This window comes from Perna viridis, chromosome 15, assembly GCF_037379345.1.
Source record: "Perna viridis isolate PV_CMFRI_1.1 ecotype Kerala chromosome 15, ASM3737934v1, whole genome shotgun sequence".
NCBI classification, from domain to species: Eukaryota; Metazoa; Mollusca; class Bivalvia; order Mytilida; family Mytilidae; genus Perna; species Perna viridis.
In genome coordinates this window covers 9613837-9638514 of record NC_142459.1, presented here as the reverse complement: position 1 = coordinate 9638514, position 24678 = coordinate 9613837, and the positions used below count along the sequence as shown (strand labels likewise).

Below are 24678 nucleotides of genomic sequence, written 5' to 3'. Positions count from 1 at the left end.
ACTTCAAAAAACTGGAAAGGAAAAATCAGAACAAATAAAAAAATTAATGCCTTAAATTTTCCAAATAATTATTTTGAATATGATATTGAAAAAATGACAGAAAATTTTGACAAAATGTCTGCATTTATCTGAGGAAAGCCAGGTATACCTTATTTAGAACAATATTTTAAGATAAACATTCATGTCCTCTTACATATGATTTATGAGTAAAAATCTTGTTCCAATTTCTAAATAAGAATTAAATTCTTACCAATAAATGTCCATATCTGGTAACCCATAAATGTATGTAAACACTAAAAGTCACAAAACTTAATGTCTTACTAAGCCCACAAACAAGATAATTTGAAATTTACAACCACACTAAAACATTTCCCCTTCAATTTTTCCCAGATGACAGTCTTGTCACAAATTTAAAATTTGCCTGGGGCACAAATCCTTGGTACTGAATGCATTCAAAAATCTATAAATTATAAATCTCTCAAATGTTACATGTGATTTTTCCAATAAATCTTCCTCCAAAATCTTTAAATAATTTTACTTCCTTTTGAATTTAATATTCCCACAGCACCTTTCTTGATGTGAAAAAAAAATTATGACAAAAAAGATTAACTTACCCTAGAATATCTGCCCATAAATCATTTCTGCTTTTTCCTAATGTTACAAAATCATTCCCTTTACATGTGGTGTAGAGAAATTCAAACAAATCCAATTTACCAAACCTTAGAAAAGCTCACAAAAATTTGAGAGTATTACATCAATACCATTGAGATAACCCTGTCCTTCCATAAAACAAAATCAGATAGGTTTTTTTTTTAAGCCAATATGATGAAGTGCAGAGATCACACAAAATCCAATATCCTTCAATTATTTCAACTAATGAGAAAATACAAAATAAATCACTCCTAATAATTTTTTTTTTCTCCCAAAATCACTTATTTTTGTACAAAATGCTGCAAGTGCAAAGATATTCTCTCAAAAAATCCAATACCTAAGAATTACGAGAGAATAAATAACTGTTCCTACACAAAGGCAGCTAATTACTGAAGCAAGGCACAGTGTTATCACCTTCACACACGATTTATCTCTTTTAAAAAACGTTGAAAAAGACTATTACCCTACTAGAGTCTTTGTATGTATTCTACTGATTGTTACTTTAACACGGACCAAGTCATTATACCCATGGTTGAAGTTACATTTTCTTATATCGTAGTAAAGCTGTTCAAAGGTTTAAGTGTACTTGTACAAATTGTACTCTATAAGAAATCGTAACATTAACATGATCCAAATCTTAAGTTATATAATTTATGCTATCTTAAGCTTTTAAAGTACATGTATAACAAGTTGTACATTGTACAATGTACTTAGTAAACAATCCACTGTGGGCCACATAATTCTTTCACAATTTAAAAAAAAGAGTGTGATATGATTTTCTTCAGATTATAGACTGTACAAATTGTACTCTGTGAGCAATCCAAAGGTATAAGTGTACTTGTACAAATTGTAATCGGCAGATGTAACATTAACATGAGCCAATTCATAAGTTATGTAAATGCTATCTTAAGCTGTCAAGAAACCTAACAAGCTACAAGCATACTTGTACTTAGTAAGCAATCCACATCATTCTTTTTACAATTAAAAAAAGAGTGTGCTATGAATTTCTTCAGATTATAGATCTACAAAATATTGTCAGAAGTATACATTTGTACATTAAAGGACCACCTAAAAAATTTTGTGATATAAGTTCATGTGAAAGACAAAACAAATCTCAACTGCTTTCTGATGCCAACTTGATCAAGTTTGATATGTGCAGCAATCCTCTTAATATCCTTTATATCAAAATGAGAGCAATTACAACATTTTTTGACAAGTTAAGTCATGTCATTCAACTTCCAAAGAGTACCATAAGGAAAGTCTAAACTACAGATTAATATTGAACTGCCAAAGACCACCACGAAACAAGGCTCATTCACAGCCTAATGTTGAACTTCCTGAGATCACCATAAGACAAGTCTCAACTATAGCCTCATGACCTTTCAACTTCACTTATTTATCATTTCCAAAATCAGACTCGAAAAAAAAAAAATCTGCTATTCTAATTATGATAAGAGTCCAGTGATTAAAGTAATGTATTCTCTGCTATCTTTGATAACAGAATACCATATACATTTTAATGTAATCCCCTGTTAGTTCATGTCATAAAGTTCATGAAATTGACATCTTATCATAAACTATTTTCAGACATGTCAAATTCACTTGATATCTGCAGGTGCTTGGAGAAATTAATTATTCAAAATTTATATCTTCCAAAACCTGGACTGTATCAATTAGTATCAGGTATACCATTCCATCTGTAACTTTTTAGTGATGTAATCTTTGGAATTATGTAACTGTTATCAGGGCTGTCTTTGATGAAAGCTGTAATTTGGTAAATTTATGTGACAAAACTTTTCATGAAGCACTGTGATGTTCTTTTTTTCTGTAGATTGAAATTGTACAGAGTATGAAAAAATTAATTAAAAAAATTTATAATCTTTTAAATAGGTTACTTTTAATTTTAAAAGTGAAACCTGTGTATTCAAAACCCTTAATTAACTTAATTAGTGAAACCTGTGTATTCAAAACCCTTAATTAACTGTCCAATCCAGCTGGTCCCTACATATCAATTTCAATACATTTTGATGCTGTAAAAACTAATCACCTTCCCCAACCAAATGATTCCTTCCCCTTGAGGTTATGTTTAGAACAGTTACACTTTCTAATATTAATAAGAATCAAGAGAATAGGATAAGCCTTTAAAGTTTCCCAATTCAATTATTCTATTTCAAATCCCCCTTTTTCATAACAAAAATGCTCTAATATAAATGTTTAATAAGTTGCATTATTATGAATAAAAGGGGTCCGTGCAAATTTTTCAGTAAACAAGGGATTTTTTTGTGCTGTAGTTATTCCTTTAAATCTACTTTTGCACAGTTTTAAATTTGCAAACATTCATCGAATTGTGCTGTAATGTTTTTCAATGAAAATATTTGCAAAAAAATTTCCTGACAGGATCACCGGTGAAGTTAATAAAATTATCTGAATTTGCTAGGGGGGTTTGGGGACATGATCTCCTAAAGAAAATATTGAAATATTACACCTCAAATCCTGTATTCTGTTAGTATCTTCACCACTAGTTGATTAGGATTTAAATATAAGCAATCAAAAGAAAGAGCTAAACCATTAGAGACGGTCTGTTACAGTAAGTATTGGACCCCATGTAAATAATCAATTTAACCAATGAATTCAGTAGCCCATATGTCTGTGTCAATAGTTAGTTAAGATAAAGGGATATCACACTACACCACTGGTCAATATTGTAATTATTGTCTTTAAATTGAATTTACTAGGTTGAGATTACTTGACTGACATATGGACTGTTTCCCATTCATTGTTACATTCTATATATTTTAAATAAATGAAAAATTCTCTTACTCAAACCTAAACATTCTTATCCTATGCAATAGCTTTAGTTTTTCTAAAACATATTTTGACTCGAAAGTTCATTTAAAATGAAAAATGAAACTTTTTTATAATGGAAATGGTTTTGCCATTTAATTAAACTAAATTTGGAGTTCTGTTGTCTTTATGGTAAACTTTTTGATCCACATGACACAAGCACACTTGGAAGAATTAATAGATAAGTGGAATTTTAAAAGTCCACTAACATTTTACCAATCTCAAGTTTATTGTGACCAGTGAATTCTGTTTTTTAAATTGGATGGTTATTCTAAAAAGCTCAAAATGTAAATTCACATTGGAACAGCAGGGTTTCAAATTTGCTTTAAGAGTGAAAAGTTTAAGATTTTTTGCAAAGTCCTCAATCAGTGGTACAAATGTAAGTCTTAGCCTTAAGTAAATGATATTCCAAACGCCCTGCATAATGAGATGAGGGTCCTGCTCCTTAGACCCGGTGCTAATTTGAACCCCTGAATAGACCAAAAACATTTTGGAATAAAAATGTATGAACATTTGTATGAGGAAAAACATGAAGGCCAAAATTAACAAAAGTGGATAGGTAAATCTTGATAAGTAAAATGAATCTGGCAGTCCTTTCCTTCAAAATTTTCAACAACTAGCCTGAATAAAAGAGGACTGTATAGGATTCAATTAACCCGAAACACGAAAAGTAAACATCATTTCATTGGCCCTAATCAAGTTTTAATAGCCCCGGGCATCAGCCTAGCGCTAAAGGTGAGCACTGATCTGTCAAAGAATCACATTCCAGATATACTGCAATAGACCTTTCAGTCAGATTACAGGCATTGGTACTTGTGGTGAGGCATTTCATTTCACATACATGTACATCTGTAGGTTTACGAAACAGCAGAGTTTATCACATACTATAACAAATAAAATCAATTATATTATTTTTTAAACCTTCTTTTGTCAATAAGATTTTAAGATATGCATAAAGTTCTCATTATCACAGAAAAAGATACCCTACCTGACATAAAAGAGATATCAAAGACACACTGGAGATAATAAGAGTTACCTCCAATGATCAATTGATTACAAGTCACAGAATATAACTGGTCAATATCAACTGACACAAATGCCAATATTTTCCAGATACAAGGTTGTAATATCATGAGCACTTTCATGTCATTTTATCAATATATATCTTGCGTGGATATTTTCAGGATGACCTCCCATGCTCATTCGAGGTGTAGGTTCTAAAATTAGATCAAATTTAAAGACATTTACAGATAGTGGGAATTTTCATCCTGAGATTATTAGTAAATAAGCATAGTTACACTCATAAAGACTCCTACAACCAGCTAGTTTATCAACAGATTTACTGAAGATAAAGTAAGAATTATCTCCCTTGATCAAAGCTCTTTGAGACAATTACAATAACAACAACACTGGTATTTCTCCAGTAGTTCCAGAAAGTGCCAATAGATATAGCATGATAAGCAGAGTACCAATACCTGTGTCAATATGATCCAAGAGTTTTACTCAGAAATCCTATTAGAACAACTGATCCAAGGGAGATAATGGAAGATTTATTTCCCTTGATAAACAAATAATATTATTATTGGAGATTACCTTCTTTGATGAAAATATTGATAAATTGGGTCTTTGTTGTACTGATTACTGGTGATAAGGGTCATTAAGTAAACAGAGTTTTGAGTGATTTTAGTACTTGTGGAAAAAGGAAATCAGAAAACATGTATGTAAAGATACAAATATAGTATTTGATAAAAGGACAATGATATGGGGATACCAATAAAATTTCAGGTATACACACATTTAGGGATACAAATATTGGAATAAAGCAATAAAACAGAGATAAACTTAAAAAATATCAGAACAGCATGTCATACACATGTACTGGTAGGTTATAATTGTAAAATTCGCCAAAAACAACCAAAATACAAAAGCAGAGGATTGAAAACTGTTAACTCTGGACTATGATTTCCTACCTACTGTTCTGCTAAATCTGGACTATGATTTCCTACCTACTGTTCTGCTAACTCTGGACTATGATTTCCTACCCACTGTTCTGCTAACTCTGGATGATGATTTCCTAACCAGTATTATGCTAACTCTGGACTATGATTTCCTACCCACTGTTATGCAGTACATATTTGGGCCCCAGTTGCCATGGAATAAGAGTTAAAACTAAATCAAGATTTCCTAAAAATTTATGTTTCACATTTGAATTTTTTAAAGAAATTCTGATGTTTTCCTATTGTACCATTTACCAGTATTTAAGGCCATGCAAATACATGTAGGTTGGAAAATCTCTACTGGAAATCGAGGAAAATACACCCAATGCACGTACATTTTCTGAACTGTACAAAGCATTTCTTCATCTGTTACTTTCAAATTCAGGTGTAAATTCTGAGGTCAACAAGTCTTTAAAATAAGATGCTCAATGAATGATAACTACTTCCAGTATTATTTTTGAGAATCTGGTTTGTGATGACTAACCAATGAGGTCATAATTACTTCCAATTGAATCAATTAGTCAGTCACAGCTTAAGACCTGTTGCTGAGCAATAAACAATGAATTATAGTTATTCATGATTATCTCCTTGACCAATCATGATGAATATATTAAGTAGCTGTCTTTGTAAGAATCATGCAAAATCTGAAAAATGTGATACACCCCAAAAAAGGCTACATATTGTTTATTTTTTGTAATTAAGTTCTTTTATGGGTCTATACTATGAAATGTGTAATTATTCAGTCAAATCTGCATGCTCTTAGGAGATAATCCACATCGAAAACCCTGTAGATTCTATTGTATTTGAGCGCCATTTACAGAGTTATCCCCCTTAATTTTGAAATATACAGTGCATTCTATATAATTTTTATCTCTTAAAAACATGGGTTATATGAAAAATTGAATGTTTATTTCTGTTTACTATGGCAATTCAAACAAAATATCAAAAATAAAAATATGTAGGCTTTTAACCCATGAATCACATTTTGCATGATTCTTAGCTGGAGTGCTACTTAATGTGACACTGTTGCACAGATTTGTATTATTCAAACTTGTACATGTTCATGAATAAATCATTAATGGGAAATGCTACATTGTTCTACAATTTTAGGTATGAACAAATTAAACCCTTCCTACAAAATGTACTTCCCATCAAAAATGTAACAAGATGTTGCATGCTTTGTTATGCTTAAAATAACCCCACTCAACCACTTCTGTCAAATCATGTGGTATTGTAAACAGGAAGTAGATAACAAGGAACCTGGAAAGGGAGGCAGGATACAAGTCATCATGCAAAAGCAATGAACATCCCCTCAAATAGAAGCAGAGATACATGTATCTGTTGCCAAAAGTGTAACAGAGACAGACATTTGGAAGTGTGTTATGTGTTTAAGTATAAATTTATACATCTAATACAGAGAAGTCTAAATCTGAAAATTATGATGGTATAACATGCTGCAGTCTTCACTAACTATCTTTGGAACACAAGCAAAAAACTTTAAATTTATGACATTTTTTCTTTACATTTATATACATGTACATGTAATTGGCTTCTAACTCCATGAATTGACAAAATTTCACATGTACAAAATAAGTTCTACTGGCCATGGCTGTCAGATTTGGGGTTAATTTTTAAAAGTTTCACTGAGAGTTGAAATTTCTATAGTTCAATCTAAATCAATATACGCTCAATATCATCAATTGTTCACACTCCAAATTTGACTTACCGTAAGTCATTTTACCCATAATTCAATAGTTTCTAAAACAGCAAATTCTGCAAACAATTTAAGATGGCAAACAATCATAGGACTTAGGCAGTTAAGTAAGACAATACTATGATAGAAAAACAACACAGGAGCCATGTGTCTATCACACAGAAAACAAAAGCCCTAACATAAATATTATCTTTCTGATAACACAATTACTGGAATCGCCTGATTAATCAAGTGATTATTGAATTAGGAGCAACAAAAGCTATAAAGATTTCATCTAGATTCAGACAGCAATATTTCAAAACTTAGGTATTTTCATACATATCTGTGTTCTGGATTTTGCTCAATTTTAGGTTTCAACGGGAAAACCCAGAAGGAAGATAAACTTTCCCACATTTGAAACTTCATTTCCACACTTAAGAAATCGTTCATAAGAATTATATTTTCTGCTTCCCAAAGGGAAAGTGGAACTTAATCACCAACTTTCCAACAACAAAATTGCACTTGCCCCGGTTGACAGGAAAGTGGAATCCTAGAACACTGCATGTACATCACTTTTGAATGTACAGTGATCCAAAATTTCAAATATTATTGAGTTGTGATTAAAAAGTAATTGTCAATTACAGCCAAATTGGCTGTGTCCAATGTAATTAATTACTTTTAATTACTTGTAAAGTGTTTATAAATAATGACAAATAAATATATTTTACATATTTTTTAATTACTCCATGCATATGTATGATATACATACTTCAAAAGGTTTTAAAAAACCTTCTGGATGCTACATGCCGGTAATATTGTTATACTGTGAAAGTATTTTAATTCCTGGATACCAATTTTCCTGGATTAGCGATGAAACACAAATTCATGGAGACCTGAATTTGTGGTTTTGACATTTTCAATATACAGAAAAATTTCTTGTTGGAAACCAAATTTCGTGGTTTAGTCTATCCATGAAAACCACCAAAATTGGTACCCCATGAACAATAGTACTTCCACAGTAATATTTATTAAGAGTTCTTACCCTGTACCTTCATTTATATGAAGAAAGACTTAAAGCTCCAATTTTCACTTCATTAGCTTTTGTATGTTTTTTACTCCAAATTTTTATATATTTCTGGACTTACATGTACATGTATTACTGCAAAAGTACTTTAATTCGTGAAAGCCAATTTTCATAAGGGAAGAAACACAAGTTTGTGATTCTTGAATTCTTGTTTTCAGGTTTTCAGTATACACATCAATGAGACTCTCCTTTTTGTTGGGAATTAAATTTTGTGGCCTGACTCACCCACGAAAACCACGAAAATTGACACCCCACAAAAAAATAGTATGTTCACAGTAATAGCTAGCATGAGATGAAGCAAAAACAAAAAAATCTGCACAAGATAGAGACATACAGAGAAGTGCTACAGAGATTTAATGTTCAGCAAAGAAATAACATAAGGCCAAAATAAATCATACTCGTTTCCTGCTACTAGCAAAAACAAAATAGGGTAGGTAGGGAAATTATTTTGGGCCTAATCTTCATGTGCCATGAAGTACATGTACATATATATGAATCTCTATTCTAATGTTCCCATGAAATGTATATATGAATCTCTATTCAAATGTTCCCATAAAATGTATGTACATGTACCTCTAACTCGAAAAATCTCTATAGAAGTTTTGAAGTCAATACATTAAGGACAAATATTTTTTTTAAAGATATATTATACTTTATATTTCTCACTATAAAAAAACATTTTCATCTTTCAGACAACCTTACTTGAATAATGGCTCTATTGATGGATTTCTTTAGTATAATTACAGAAAGAAATTTGAATTAAAGCATTAAAATATGAATCATTTATTAAGGGTCATGTAGAGAACATTTTTCTTCAACCAAGACTTCCAGACAAAACATTACCATTGGGAAAACTCATTTTCAAGCTATAAATTCTCTTGAGACATTTGTTTCTCTTTTATTCCCATTTGGGACACTGGGTAGAAAAAATAACACTTCATCAAAAAGAATAGAAAATTCAAGCATGAAATTGTCTGACCATAATTACAAACCATTACAATATTTTCTCCCTGATAAAAATCATATACAACATTTACCAATTAATTCAACACTGAAATTTCCCATTTTTCAGCAATATGCACAAACACAAATCCTCAAAACCACAAATTAATCAAGGAAAACATTAATTCGTTGAAAGATGCCTTTTATCAAAACACAGAAGGATTTATCAGTCTAATCTTGCAGTCTTCCAGTTATTTATCTTTGATGCTGTTCAGCAGACTGATTGTTTTTGATGATTTTCAAGAGCTAATTTCGTTTCAAATCTGAAGCAAAACAAACAGAAATTCATTGGCTTTATGATGACTTTCAAGAGGAACATGTCTTGAATTTACGCAAGTACACTGATTCCCCCCCTCCCCAAGTTATTTTTTACTCAAACCTATATTCCTATGTAGAGATTAAACCAATATAAATACAGTGAAACCTAGCTAAACCAAACCCTGGATAAACCAGTAACCTGTGGTAACCAATCATCTTCTGAAGATCCTTTATGACATTTTCAATCATTGTTTAAGTAGTAGACTTAGTAAGAATCATGCAAATTCTGTTATAAATTATAAACCCCAAACAGGATTATACATTTTTATTTTTGTTATTAAGTTGCTTTATAGGTCTATATGATGAAATGTATAATTATTGATTCTAATCTGTCTGCTCTTAGGAGAAAACCCACCTTGAAAATCCAACAGTTTCTATTGTATTTTATTGTCATTTACAAAGTTATCTCCCTTGAAATTTGAATCCTACAGTACATTCTTTATAATTTTTATCTCCAAAGAACAATGACTATATGAAAAGCAACATGTTAATTTCTGTTTACTATAACATTTTAAACAAAATATCAAAAAATAAAAACATGTACAAATGTAGGCTTTCCAACCATATATCACAATTTGCATGATTCTTTGCTGGAGTGCTACTTAACCTGTGTAAACTGGACACCTGCCTTACATTAACACAGTCTGAAAAGGGGTTTGGTATTGACAGGTTCCCTGTATCATATCTGAACTGAAGAAACTGGAAACTGGAAATGTCTTCATGAATTCAGAATATAACCAGGTCTCTGCTGATCAAAATACTTAAGTCCATCACAAATATTTAGTGCATATGTACTTGCAAGTATCCAGTTAGGATTTTTGGATAGGTAAAATAATATTCAACCATACAGACAATTTTGGGTCACACTGCCCTTTTCGATTTTACTATATCCTTCCTTCTCTGAAATTGATTGCTGGCAACATGAACATGTAAGTCATCAAAGTGCATTTTAATAACCCATTTTCAATATACAACTCCCCCCACCACTCACCAAACATCAAACATGACCATTTCCTATTGTATTTCAAAGAGAGTGTCCATAGCCTTATTTCTTCAACTAATGTCTCCTCAGAGGTTAATTTCCAGCACCTAAGTTTCAACATGACAAGCACCTAAGTGTATGAATACAACTCATTTTCTACTAACAAGCCCTTAAACTATTCCTCTCCTTTTCATGAGCTTGGTGAACTAAAACTGACCCAGGGAATAAGATAAAATAGTGGAGAAAAGCTATCATATAGATTGCAGTGGTACAAATCACATGAATGATTTAGCGCTTATCTTCTAGTGGGAGACATTAAAGAATATTTCCACATTTATGGCTAATCATATGCATTAGATAAAACCTCAAACAAATTTCTCATTTTCCATATTGCTGGACAATGTCAGCATTTTGATATCAATTGGTTTTCTTTGTGCTTTTATTGCCATTTTGTCTAATTTTAGAATATAATGCGATATTTTAGTAGTTCTAATATGATGAAAAATAATATCTACATATATATTACATAAGTAATGTTTAAGTTTCAGTATGTAATTTTTATCATTATGACTTCAACAGATGGCATAGTCATATAATGAATTTACTAATAAGAACATTGCTCTTATTCAGAATCATGTGTTAATACAGAGAACATATGCATCTATAAATATTCTGAATAAAAAACCTCAGGAAAATTGAATTATCGTTACATATACATGTACATGTAGAAAAAAATATGTAGAATTTGTGTTTAGTTATATCCACGATGAATTTCCAACCATGCTACAAAATTGAGCTGAATTTGATTAAAAGTTGGCTAGTTTTATTGAATTTCTTTTAAAAGTTAAACATTAACAGCATTAATTCTGTCGACAAATTGAAGTCTAAAAAAAAAGAGACATCATCAGTTTTGAGACATTTATCCTGAAAAAAATCTTTTTACAAGTATATAAATGTATTTTCTGAATTTAAAGCAGGCTTTCATATCTGCAAATTTGTCATTTTTGAACAAAATAGAATGTTGATTTTTTATATCAGTCATTGAGAGTGATCTGTAAATTTATAAAGGGTGTTGATTAAGCTATCATCTTTTTTGTCAAAATTTTGCACAGCTGCACTTTATACAATAACAAAAAGATATGGCAAAAATCTCTGATATCAGATTTACAACTATTTGCAATGATATGCACAGGTACAAAAAAGTCTTTTCAAGTTACATGAAAATGCAAATTGTTATCTAACTTTTTAATTTCAATAAGCACATGCCTAGCCATAGTACCAATATAATCTACCATAACTGAAACCAACAATAAACTCATCACAGGTGACACTAAACATCAAAAGCACACCTGTGTCCTAACGAGAAATCTGACAGGTATATTTGTACAGAATGAAGGTGTACAGTGAAGCTTGCCTTAACCAAACCTATTTCAGATTTTAAAATGTGTTTGGTGTTCAGTTTAGACTGGGGTTTGGTTTAGACAGGTGCTTGGTTTAAACAGGCATTTGATTAAGACAATGTTTGGTTTAAACAGGTGTTTGGTTTAGACATGTGCTTGGTTTAAACATGTGTTTGGTTAAGACAGTTTGGTTTAGACAGTGTTTGATTTACCCAGATGTTTGGTTTAGACAGATGTTCAGTTTCGAAAGTGTTTGGTTTAGATAGTAGTTGGTTTACTGAGGATCAGTATACATTTTAATTGATGTAAAGATACTTAACAAAGTGTCTGGTTAAGAAAAGTTTTTGGGTTATTCAGGGTTTCGCAGTGCTCACCTTTAGCCACTAGCCCGAAGTCTGGGGCTAGTAAACATTGATTCGGGCTAGTGAAATGACGTGTACATTACTTGTTTCGGGCTAGTTGAATCCTATACAGTCCTCTATTATTCAGGCTAGTTCAATTCTAAACAGTCCTCTATTATTCAGGCTAGTTGTTGAGAATTTTTAAGGAAAGGAATGGTTTGGTTTCAACAGGTTTTACTGTATATTTAACACCATACTTATTGGGAGCTTTAATAAAGAAAACATCAATTTGCTTTACAGCTGGTCGTATATTACACGTTATAAAGTTAAAGATAAACTAAACTAGTTTTCATCTTTAATTTAATCATGGGATCCAGAACCCCACATTAATGGCACATGTACTGGTAGCTTTAGGATTTCACTGATTTCTGTGGGTTTCAAACTACCCACTAATTTTTTCCACAAAATTTGTTTTTTTGTTTGTTTGTTTAAACTGCATGTGGTAATGTAAAATACTGCCCTAAAATTACTGCTGTCAGAAAAATAAAAGTTCCAGAGTCTTTCTTAGATTTACCATCAGCAATGACACAACTAAGTACTTATTACAAAAAAAATCATAGCTCAAATTAGCCATTGTGTACAGTTTTAGCAATTATTGAAAAAATGTTGGAGAAAAATATTTCCATTGTAATCAATCCTTTTGGGAAATCTATTTGAGCCAAAGAACATACTTTTTCCTGCCAAACAATAAAAAAGGAATACACATCATTTGAAATTGATTTGGAAGAACAAACAGCAGTAATAGGACTTTTATTACAGGGCTCACGCTATTCGAGAAAACAAGGAACTCATTTCCATATTTACCATAATAGTTACTTCATGGGTAAAGCAATAAACTTAATGAAAAAAAAAACATGTTCCAACCTCCTGGACTTTCACACTGGATCCACCACTTGGGTGATTCATCAAAAACTATATCTACATCTAGAAAAGTACACTAGGTAAAACCCCCTGCCCCCTCCTCAGAAACCATACAGAAAACCCCATACATGTAAGTCATTAAGATACACAATGGAATCATGTACTAAAGCATACATGTATGTGTAAAGTTTCATCACACTCCATTTTTCTGATCAGTTTTAAAGGAGTTGCAGATAAAAAGTGGGGAAGGACAAACAGATGGTCAGCATGACCACCATATACACTGTACCTCACACTTTTCTGGGAATTTAAAGATTTACATTTTCGAGCAGTCATACATATACCTTCATATTAAGGTAGTAGTCCATAGAGCAAATGACTAAATTCTTGCAGCTAATTGAACAAAGGAAGCAAATCTGTTAATAATTACATGTACATGTATGTTCATTGATGTAAAACAATAAACTACTCTTGCACAGTTGGTATTTTGAGAATCTCCTTACATACATGTACATGTATTAAACATGCAAAGAAAATGTGCAGGAACTTGAACCTGTCTCCTCTATATGTAATTAAAAATTTAAAAATGCCTTAAAGAAAAAAAAAGTTGGTAAAATCAAACCATTCAAAGTGAATTCTGATCCTAAAATTCAAAACGTGCAGAAAATAAAATCCAAATTTAATGATATAAATCCTTATCAAGATATGCCGCATTGTGTTCATCTGAACATGTAATTAAAACGTCTTTTCACAATCACAAAGTACATTCCAATACCTTGACAAAAGTACGCCATCTAAAATCCTTACTCCCGATGGCAGGTACTTATTGAATATAGACTACTGATTCATATAATTGGTTTGATAAACTCTTTGTTAGTCATAAAATTATGAATTTTTAATCTGAAAGTTTTCACTTTCCAATTAAGCTGTGAAATGCCTCTAGCAAACTGTGCTGTAACTTTGGTAAGCTGTTTACGCCTTGTTAAATGCACATAATATGGAGTGATTAAGCTAGAGTTATACATTTTGTATTTGTAATGCTATAATTTTACTGCTTACAATTAAAACATACACTGAGACCTGTCAAACCAAAACCATTTAGACTGTAGAATGTGTTTGGTTTAGACAGGTTTTCAGTTAATCCAGGTTCAAAATACATATACACTTAAGGAGGTAGACCTAAGGTAAGGGAAACAACTCTTGAAATCAGTGATATGCTTGTATCAGATTCAATTTCACCAAAGCCTATCAAGCTATCATTTGAAACAGAATGAAATTAATCCAAGTTCCTGTGATGCTTACATTAGATTAATGTAAAATGCTGAATACAAACGTTTCCATCATTCTTAAGAGTTGTGTCCCTTACCCTGGGTCTACCTCCTTAAATGTAGACATCCAAATGTGTCTGATATAGAAAGGTTCTGGGTTTATTCAGGGTTTGTTATTCAGGTTTTACTGAACATTAGGTCACAATGTAATAAATTGAATTACTAAGAACTTGTTCTCCATTTTGTTTCCAACCCTATTGAGAAAAAAGAAAACTACAGGAACCAAGGGAGATAAACTATCAGTTTTACCAGACATACATTGTACATTGTACAATATGTATGAAGCAACCTTGCGTGTATCTTTCAAGAGTTGTGTCTACATGTACATGTATATTAGAAAAGCAAGACTTAAACTAACTGTCTTCAAAGAGTCTTTGTAACATGTGAGAAAAATCAAGTCAACATGAATGCTGGGTGTAGGATTTTGTAGCAATAGATTTCAACATTTTCATCACATTACTATATACATGTACATGTTTCTGACAATAAGTAAGTCATACAAAGTAACGAAATATTGCAAAAATAACCTGTTCAAATGTAAACTAAACAGTCATTAACTTTATTTGCATCATTGTATGCAAAATTTTCTCTTTAGAAGTTCTATAGACAGTAGTTGATCAAATAATAAGAAATTCTTTCTGATTAGCTCTTCCTTCATTGTGGAGATTTCTTGTCTTTTGATCTCATATTTTATTGATACTGTATTAACACATTTCAGTGATCAAATTTAAGGGGAAATACTTGCTAAATGCAAGTTCGAATTCAATTTTGTTAGTCGAAATTATTTCTCTTTGCTAAAATTGACTTGTGGAGTTTTTATATGTTTAAGAAATAACCCAAGAAACTAAGCTTTAACGAGTGTAGAATTTCATTACTAGAACTACTGTTTGCACTTGCTAAATCAAGCTAGTGGAAAAAAATCTTTTAATTCAATCCCTGCATGATGTTGTTGTATACATTGTATATAGGTACATGTATGGACATGTATATACGATAATTTTTCTATTTTTGTAGCTGTGCATAAACATTTTGAGTACATGTACCTCTAAACCAGATACTTCATGAACATGTGCCCTTTGTGAACCTGTTCCTCTAAACCATATACTTCATGAACATGTACCCTTTGTGAACCTGTACCTCTAAACCAGATACTTCATGAACATGTACCCTTTGTGAACCTATACCTCTAAGCCAGATACTTCATGAACATGTACCCTTAGTGTATATGTAGCTCAAGACTAGATGCTACATGTACATGAACTCTTTGTGTTTGTGTACCTGTACATCTAGACTAGATGCTACATGTACAATTTATGTACCGGAACTTCTAGACCAGATGCTACATGTACAATTTATGTACCGGAACTTCTAGACCAGATGCTACAAGTGTGTTTTGCTGCAGTTACCTTTTGATGTCAAAAATCTAATTGGTAATAACTTGTAACAAAATTGGGCTTTACATATATGTAGGTAAGATGTTTTTGAATTTTGGGATGGCTTGCCAATATTTTTTTACAATGTCAATATACATGTGCATGTAAGAAAGGGAGAGTTAACTAAGTTAAATGTTATTAATAGAATATAATATTCATAGGGGAATCTTGAAATTTTACTTAAAATTTAATAAACTAGTGCATGTTCAACTTGATTTATGGTGGAATAGTGGTTAATGTCAAGGATTGATCCCTTCTTTTCAAAATTCAATGATTTTACACACCCAATATTTCTGAGAGGTAATGAACCATTGAAGAGCTTTTTTTTTCGTTTTGTTTATGAACTCTATTAATAGTACAAAGCATTATACCAATCAATAAGGTGCGATCCTGAATGATTACAATATGTTTCTGTATGTTTTATTAATTAAAAACATTAAACCATCTTTGTTTCCAATGTTCTTATGGTACATATTAAGTGAGGCCTTAAGATCTATGGGATTGATGCATAGGTGTTATGTTTATAAATTGATGTCTTTCATTTCAGGCCGAAAAAAAAAAAATATGTGTTTCCGGTAACCCGACCGACCCTAGTTTGTGCCCCCGAGCCTAACTTTTTTATGGTGTTAGCCAAAAATAATCCGGAATTTCGTTCGACATTTTCATTGTATTTAAATAGCTCTCCAGTGTGGAGACCCATTATCACAGTAAAAAAGCTATGGGGAACACCAGTGCAAGTTCAGTATTTGCAATCAAAATTGCGAAATGTCAGCACTTGGAGGCTAAAAACCAACTGATCATAGTTCTTTGATAAACCTTGATTCACTTATGACCACGATCTGCACCCCACCTCCCCCCCAAAAAAACCCTACCTATCTACCCTAATTTTGAAAAGGGTAGTAACTTACCACCGTTTTTTCTAAGAGTGCCTTATTTAACTAAACATAAACACTGAATGGTCTTTTACAGCTTGGTTTATGGTATGGGTTTTGCCCATCATTGAAAACCATGTGGTGACCTGCAGAAGTGATTGGCTTTTGGGGGAGAGGACTGTCTGACTGGCAATCATTCCGCATCTACTTTTTTCATATTAGTCATATGAACTGCTATTTTATCTTCACATTACTTCCATGCAGGATAAGATAAATGTACATTGTAAAATTGTATGATGAACTTAAATTGTATCACCTCTTAAATTGACAAGTACATTTTTTGTATCTGTATAAGGAAGCCATTTACATACAAGTACACTGTACATACATTGTACATGTAAGTACTATGCATATACATGTATTGTAATAGGAAAAGTTCAGAATGTTAGCAAAACCACTTGATTCAAACAGACAATAATATAATTATCCCATTACAGCCCTACACAAAGGTGATGGTCAACACGAAGTCTACAATGACTAACAAATGTTCTATAAAATGAAAATGTATTCTTCTACATCTTACAAGATTGACTCACTGTCAGCAAGGAGTTTATCAATGAAAAATTCTTATAGTACATATAAACTCTGTTTAAGTGCAATAATTTGTAAGAATCAGGCAAAATGGGAAAAATCAGAAACAAGCATACCAAAAACCCATCGATCTGACAATATAATTTCACTAAAGGATGATTTCTCTATTTGAAAAGGCCACTATTTGATCTCTTTAAAAAAATTAGATTTTCAATACAGTTACATTTTCAGTATATTTCAATAAAATTATAGCAATTTTACCAACATGAACATGATATGAAAAATCTTCCTATATGTCCTTGACTCTCATGACGCTATAAATGTACTTTCAAAATGGTGTTTTTTTTTTCATACCATATTTCATCCTCTACCTGATTCTTACAGAGACTGACACTTAATTGCAGAAAGATGTTCTTACACCTTCATCTGGTATAATTTGAATATATGGGAATTCGTTCAATATAGCTACACTGACCTTTCATGCATTACAATATGGCTCACTAATTACAGGATCATATTTTTTAATGCCACAGCACCCTAAAAGATAAATGTAAACTGTCTAAGCTTCAAGTAAAAGTTAATTTTTTGGTGGAAATATTCTCTTTACCACAAATATAATACAATATCTTGCATAGCAATTCAGGGAGCAACCACTTTATTTTTATGGCGGACCTAGGATTAAATTTGAAAAAAAGGCAGGATGGTAGCATACATTGTGATTATGGTAAACAAAAATCCAGGATGACCATCAGGATGTAATTTTTTACAGAAAAAAAAATCCAGGGCAGGCACGAATCAAAAAATAAAGTCAGGATAGTTTTAACACAAAAAAAAATATCCAGGACGAAAAATTTGACCTTGCCCCCCTGAAAATCAAATGGTTGCTCCCATATCATATAAATCTTTAGACCCTTGTCAAAATAATGAGGATAATCATGGACTGTGGCATTTGAAATTTAATTATGGGCTACAATTAAGCTTGTCATCGCAAAGAGTAAATCTAAACAATAAGATGCATCTAACCTGACTTGTGGGATCATATTACCATAAACAATTAACATACTGCATGCATAATCACTAACTAAAGAACCTGGGAAGGCTCTAGGGATTCAATTTAGAGGTTGTGTAAATAGAGTCACAGGCCAAAGCCAGACAAGTACATTACTGGGGTAGAAATTGTAAAAAATCAAGATTTCATAAATGTACATGTACATGTACATCATAGCCTTAAATTAAGCGATGCATCATCCCATAGCCCAAGGCAATAGATGCTTTACTTCATCCTTTAGAACAACTTTGCCATTTCCATTCCATGCAAGCACTCTATGCAGATCAAATACAAGATGCTTTGCTTCACCCCTTAGAACAACTTTGCCATTTTCATTCCCAGCATGTACTCTATGCAGATCAAATACAAGATGCTGTACTTCACCCTTTAGAACAACTTTGCCATTTTCATTCCCAGCATGCATTCTATGCAGATCAAATACAACTGTATATCAGAGTTCTAGGTTTGGAGGGAAGTTTGTGCAGCAAATACCATAAAACAATTACCTTAATAGCATCAATAAACATGACATAGAATTAGAAACTTTAGAATGTCAAACTAATACTTGACCTGACCAATCAACGGGACCATAATCCATAATAGATTAATATTGACAGAGAGAGATTGACTTGTGAGGCCAAATATTGACACAGAAGTTTTATCCTTAAGACTTAGTCCTATAATTGATGGTCTCTCAGGAAAATCATAAATAAACATGAATCTACAGCATTCCTTTCTTGATAAAAACACAATTGTTCTTCAGGCTTCCTATAGATAGGATTTAACTGTTGAATCTAGAGATTTCTGTATTTCTTTGCAGATCATTGACAACATGTTTAATTGTATATTACATGTACATTGTATGTATATGTGCCTTGAAAATTAAACTTTCAAATCATTCACATGAGTTACGGCAATTCAGCTGACGAAATATTTTAAAGACTAAGTGTTCTCTCATAATTTCGCACAGTTCAGGACATAAAAATATATACATGTAAAAAAGGGTGTGGTTCAAAACCCCCAGAACTCTCAACTTGGGTCTGCAATTGACAGCTCCTAAAAGTTACAACACAGAGCTCACAGTACATTTCAAGATAGCACAGTATTAAAAATTATAGCACTACCAATTTAAGTCATAATGTTAGTCTATCTGTGTCCTGTCCTATGGGGAGAACACAGATAGACTAACGAACATGCATACAAGAAGCAGTCAAAATGTAAATACCACACCAACATACCTCCAGTATTTCTATTTCACATGTACATTTGTACAAGTAGCTTCAGGTGATTGAAGTACATAAAAAATGTACTATATACATGTACATGTAAGTTACTAAAAATGCATGTACATATATTATGTAATCCATAAAATTTGTTGAATTAAAAAGTCTGTCTAAACAACCTAACGACTGAGTAAATTTCTATGCACATGCATTGGTATATGTAGATGTATGTACACGTCTTGTACTTTTTAATTTTTGTACATGAGAGGTGGCCAAGCTTCAGTGAACCTGTGTGTAATGTTGTTTTTGGGCCATCTGCCCTGTAGTTTCTTGGTTGCATATTTAAGACCCATGGGTGGCCTTGAGCCGACATTTTTCATCCTGTTGGAAATATGGTCTCTGACAAATACACCATATCCATTCCCATTATACATGTACCTGTAGCATCAAATAAAAGTTTTATACACTTTGTAAATGTACGTTTACAACAATATTTGTACGCATACATGTAATAAAGTTATCAAACTAGTACATGTATATGTACATGTATAATTTGTATTTTTTTTAATCGTACACATACAAATGTACAGAGTTAATTAAAATTCCACTTGTACATGAATATAAAATGATAATAAATTTACTTTCTTGCATCCATGCATGAAAGCCATCAAAGTCATGCAGCTGTGAATTTTACAATGAAATTTCTTTAATTATTATAGCAGCCCATAATTCTGCAGAAGCATTTATAAATTTGCATGCTCAAGCTGCTATTGTTTTCAAAACTTTAAAAACCATCTATCAAAACTTACTCAGAAAGCATTAAACATTGTATATAAATAGCTCTTTGCACTTCTTGTCAGCTACTGCAATCCACAATACAAGTACATATTTATGCAACACTCGTCAGGTGGCAAAAAAAAATAATATGCCTTGGATCCAGGGGCTGATCCAGGACTTCAAGTTTGGGAACATAAATAGAATAAAGTGCTGAGCGAAGAGAGGCAAGAAAATTTTGGAGTGCCGAATTTGTGAAAAATCCAAATTTCAAGAAATCAAGTACCGGTATTATTATTATAATTATTTTATGCAACTTTTTTTCCCCAATTTTAGCAGGGTGTATACCCAGCATAAATGCCCTTAGATACAGCAGAAACAACTTGCTTCGAAGTGCATTTCTACATAATTAACCTTTTTTAATAAGTCACATCATTTTTTTTTGTGAAACTTGTTAAAACCAAAATCCTGAAAATGTACATTTTACTGTTCATTGTTATAAATACATTTCCTTGTACATTTATACTATCCATGAACATTTTGTACATTTTTGTATTTCATACCTGTACATGCAGCATCACTTTACTAAACATTGCACATCTTTGTGAAAGGCCACAAACACTACATGTACATACATGTACAGCATGCAAGTTAGAGAAAAAATTTGACCTGTTAAACTTTTTTACCAACATTTGGAAGGAATTTATTTTATTAACACATCAAGTAATAAAAATGTACATATACATGTACAAATATAAATTGTGTATTAATCCGTTCACTTTCTGAATTAAATGTACATTCCTAAAATGTACATGTACCTACACACAAAATATACATTCTGCAAATTTGTTTATGTACAATGTACAAGTATTTTATACACACTTGTAGCTTTTTGAATATGAGTACTGTGTATAGAATTCTTTTGAAAATAAATGTCTTTTTAATACATAAATGCAGTCATTTATTATCTGACAACCAGGATTAGACTCTCATTAAAACGTTAGACTTCCTTGCTCAATAAGGCATTTCTTAGTGGCACCATGAAGGCGCAGAATTGATTAAATCAATACGACAACTTGAATACTAAATTTCACTTGACCACGACAAAAGTGCAGTTTGGCTAAAGAGGAATCTTTTATGAGACTTGCCAACATTTTTTTGCATTACAAATAATTATTGTAGAAGAATAAAAATTCTAGTGTATTTAGATGTACAAAAATGTAATATCGAAAATACGTTCAAGTTTTTTAGATTATGATTGAATCTCAAGACTGACAAAGTGCCAAAGTTCTAAATTTAAAGAAAGGTCACTCTACATGTTTTACTACCTCTTGAAGTTCTTCAAAATTATTTCTTTCCTCTCTAAACTTTTCATGTCCAGGTAAAATACTAATTTACCTGATGTTAATTTTGTTAATTGCAACTTCATGCCTGATTGAACAGTTGCTGGTATTCAGGTGTAAACCAGATCACCAGCCCTAAATTACAAATTCCAAATAAAACCTCAGCATTGAATGCTAAGCCTTCAACAAGACAAGTATTAATCAGTTTTGATGTACAGTTGTACTGTATCTGAGAAATAGACTCCTATATGTTTCCATTGTTCCAACTGCTCAATACATTAAATTTCTTCTGAATAGTACAAGTATCTAAGGCTATAGGCAGGAAAATGACATAGAAAGGGCAAAAATACAATTGAAAATAAATCACAAAGTGTTGATTGAAACTTGAATTCAAAACAAATGTTCTTGCATTAAAAGGACAAAATGATTGAAGTTTACCAGAATTCAAATACATATATTCTGTCAATTTTAAACTTTTTTGTCACTTCATGGTCATGTTTCAGGTACAGATTGCAGGAAATTGTTTCCACACCCAAGAATCAACTTCATTTATTGTACCTAGTGAATACATGCATATTTTGAACATTTATTTTTACATATCCTTGTGTAGTTTATCGTACATTTTTTGTACATGTACATGTCAGGGGTAAAAATAAGAAAATACAAGCTGGTAGCCCATACCATATTTTTATTTAATATTTTTCTATATGTTAAACTAAATTTCACCAAGTTTAGTAGCCCAGCTCAAAATCTAGTAGTCATGGGCTACTGGGCGACTGCTAATAATTATCATCGCATGTATGTGAAAATATAAAGCTGTTTCTTGGGTGTGGACGTACACGTACATACATGTCTGAAATAAAAAACAACTAACAACAAAATTTACAGTCTTTTGATAGTTAGTTTAAGAAAGTACAATGTACTGTGGCACCATTATAGGAGAGTTCTACGTGATGTCATCACTTACCTGTGATTTGGTTTTAGTTGGCAAAAAAATCCATTGAGTGGCATAGGGTATCAACTTTAAATCATCATAACTTTTTAATTTTTAAAGATAATTGAAAAATTCTTTTGGTTCCCAACATTGCAAATAAAATTCTTTTAACCCATGGAAATTTTAAATAAAAATTCAGTAATTAGACAATATGTACATAAGATTTTAATTATAATTTTATACAAAAATAGAGGTTTACATATAAATATCACTACAAAGTTATTTTTTGAAGTAAAACAGTTATATGAATTATTTTATCTAAATGAAACATTTTACAGAACCAAAATTGGATATAAAATAACAAAGTTATATCATGAAATTGTCAATTGTTTATTTAGTTGTTTATTTGCCAACCAATTTGACACTTAATGATATGCAAATTAGTGAATATAACATCACTAATGAGCTTGGCGAACTCTCCTATTACAAAAGTACATCGAAAAAATTATGTCACAACACATTTCTTATTGCTTTTGCTCTAGAGACAGTTTCTTTTTATGATATTTTTATTATTTATCATTTATCTACAAACCAAATACAGTAAGCAAAATTCTAGTACTAGAAATCAGTCTTTGGCTTGAAAAAAATAAACAACACACACAATAAAATTAGGGGTACATTTTAAGTGGATTTTCAACTAAGAGTGCAACCTTTCGCTCTCACATATTATAAAAAAAAAGACATGCTTTGAAATAACAAATTTGTAAGCTTGAAAAAAAAAGAATATATATATTTTTTTTAAATAAATTTATACCTTACATTTACAGTATTTAATTTGAATGTTTCAATTCAGTGCTCTTTTTTTATTACTCGATTAATTGAACTTTTCACTAAAATAAATATACTGTGGGACGCTAAAAACAAACCGTCCTGCCAACAACAAAAAATCGTAAGAAGTCAAACGAGAAATTCGGCTCTTATTTAAATTACGACTCAAGTTAACCAATTTCAGGGAATTTTAAAATCGTTACATGGACTTACCACAGTGATACTGATTTTCTGCATTCAAAATTATCTTTCTTTGTCTTCAAATTATAGTAACGAATTGGAAAATCACTTTAAATTCCACAAGTTTTTATCTGTTCTTTCTCAGAACGCCATGTTGGTTTCTTTCACAATGGATGTCAAAGTTGAAAGGTCAAGATTCTATATTTGGAATTCATTTGAATCATAGACAAGTCGACACAAAATTTTATCGTCCCTTTACTTGCATGTGACTACAGAGTCACAACGGACCTCTAATAAGTGTTAATCTTTTGTCTAATATCATAATCCATAAATCATGACATTTCTACTAATTTTTTATCAAATTCTCTGCGAAATTAACAACCTTTCCAACAAAAGTGTGCACATCGACCCCGATATATACTCTCCTGGATCTGCCACCGACTGAGCAGCATATCAGCCAGGCGCACCAAATCCGAATTAGTGTAGGTATTTTTTTATATTTCAGATTGTTTCTGCAAACCGTTCTGACATATTTTACAGTAAATTGTCAGGAATTGAGACTATTATTGTAAGCAAAAAATATCTCGTCTAGATCATTTCAACTTACATCCGGACTTATTTTTTGCCGGAACTTGCAAATAACTACTCCCATGACCCCTATTGTCATAAGTCAGAAATTATTCTTTAAATTTGACATTTATGTAATCCCAGTGTTCAAGCGTGTTTGCTAAATGTCTGTCCTACTGCTGAAGATTCATTTTTTTTCAATATGCTTGAAAATTTGCCCCCCCCTTTTTGCTGCGTCTAGCCTTGCTTGGTAAATTTACGACCTAAAATCAAGACTTTTCCGTGATAATTCATGTTGTGTCTAGTATACTTTTACCAGAGTAT

The 24678-nt window shown here is 31.7% G+C and overlaps 1 protein-coding gene across 12 annotated transcripts in view; it reads right to left on the bottom strand.

Moving 5' to 3' along the window:
• Positions 1 to 23965, bottom strand: part of LOC148596864 (neogenin-like) — a 108949-nt gene extending 84984 nt beyond the window's left edge. For 7 of the 12 annotated variants that reach the window (XM_088564420.1, XM_088564430.1, XM_088564429.1 and 4 more), the window contains exon 1: positions 23821 to 23960. The gene's annotated coding sequence lies outside the window, so the exon portion shown is untranslated. Of the gene's footprint in view, positions 1 to 614; positions 977 to 17932; positions 17995 to 23820 lie in introns of those variants that run through there. The other 5 variants (XM_088564423.1, XM_088564427.1, XM_088564421.1 and 2 more) reach the window with 4 other exon arrangements.
• Positions 23966 to 24678: the final 713 nt, after the last annotated feature.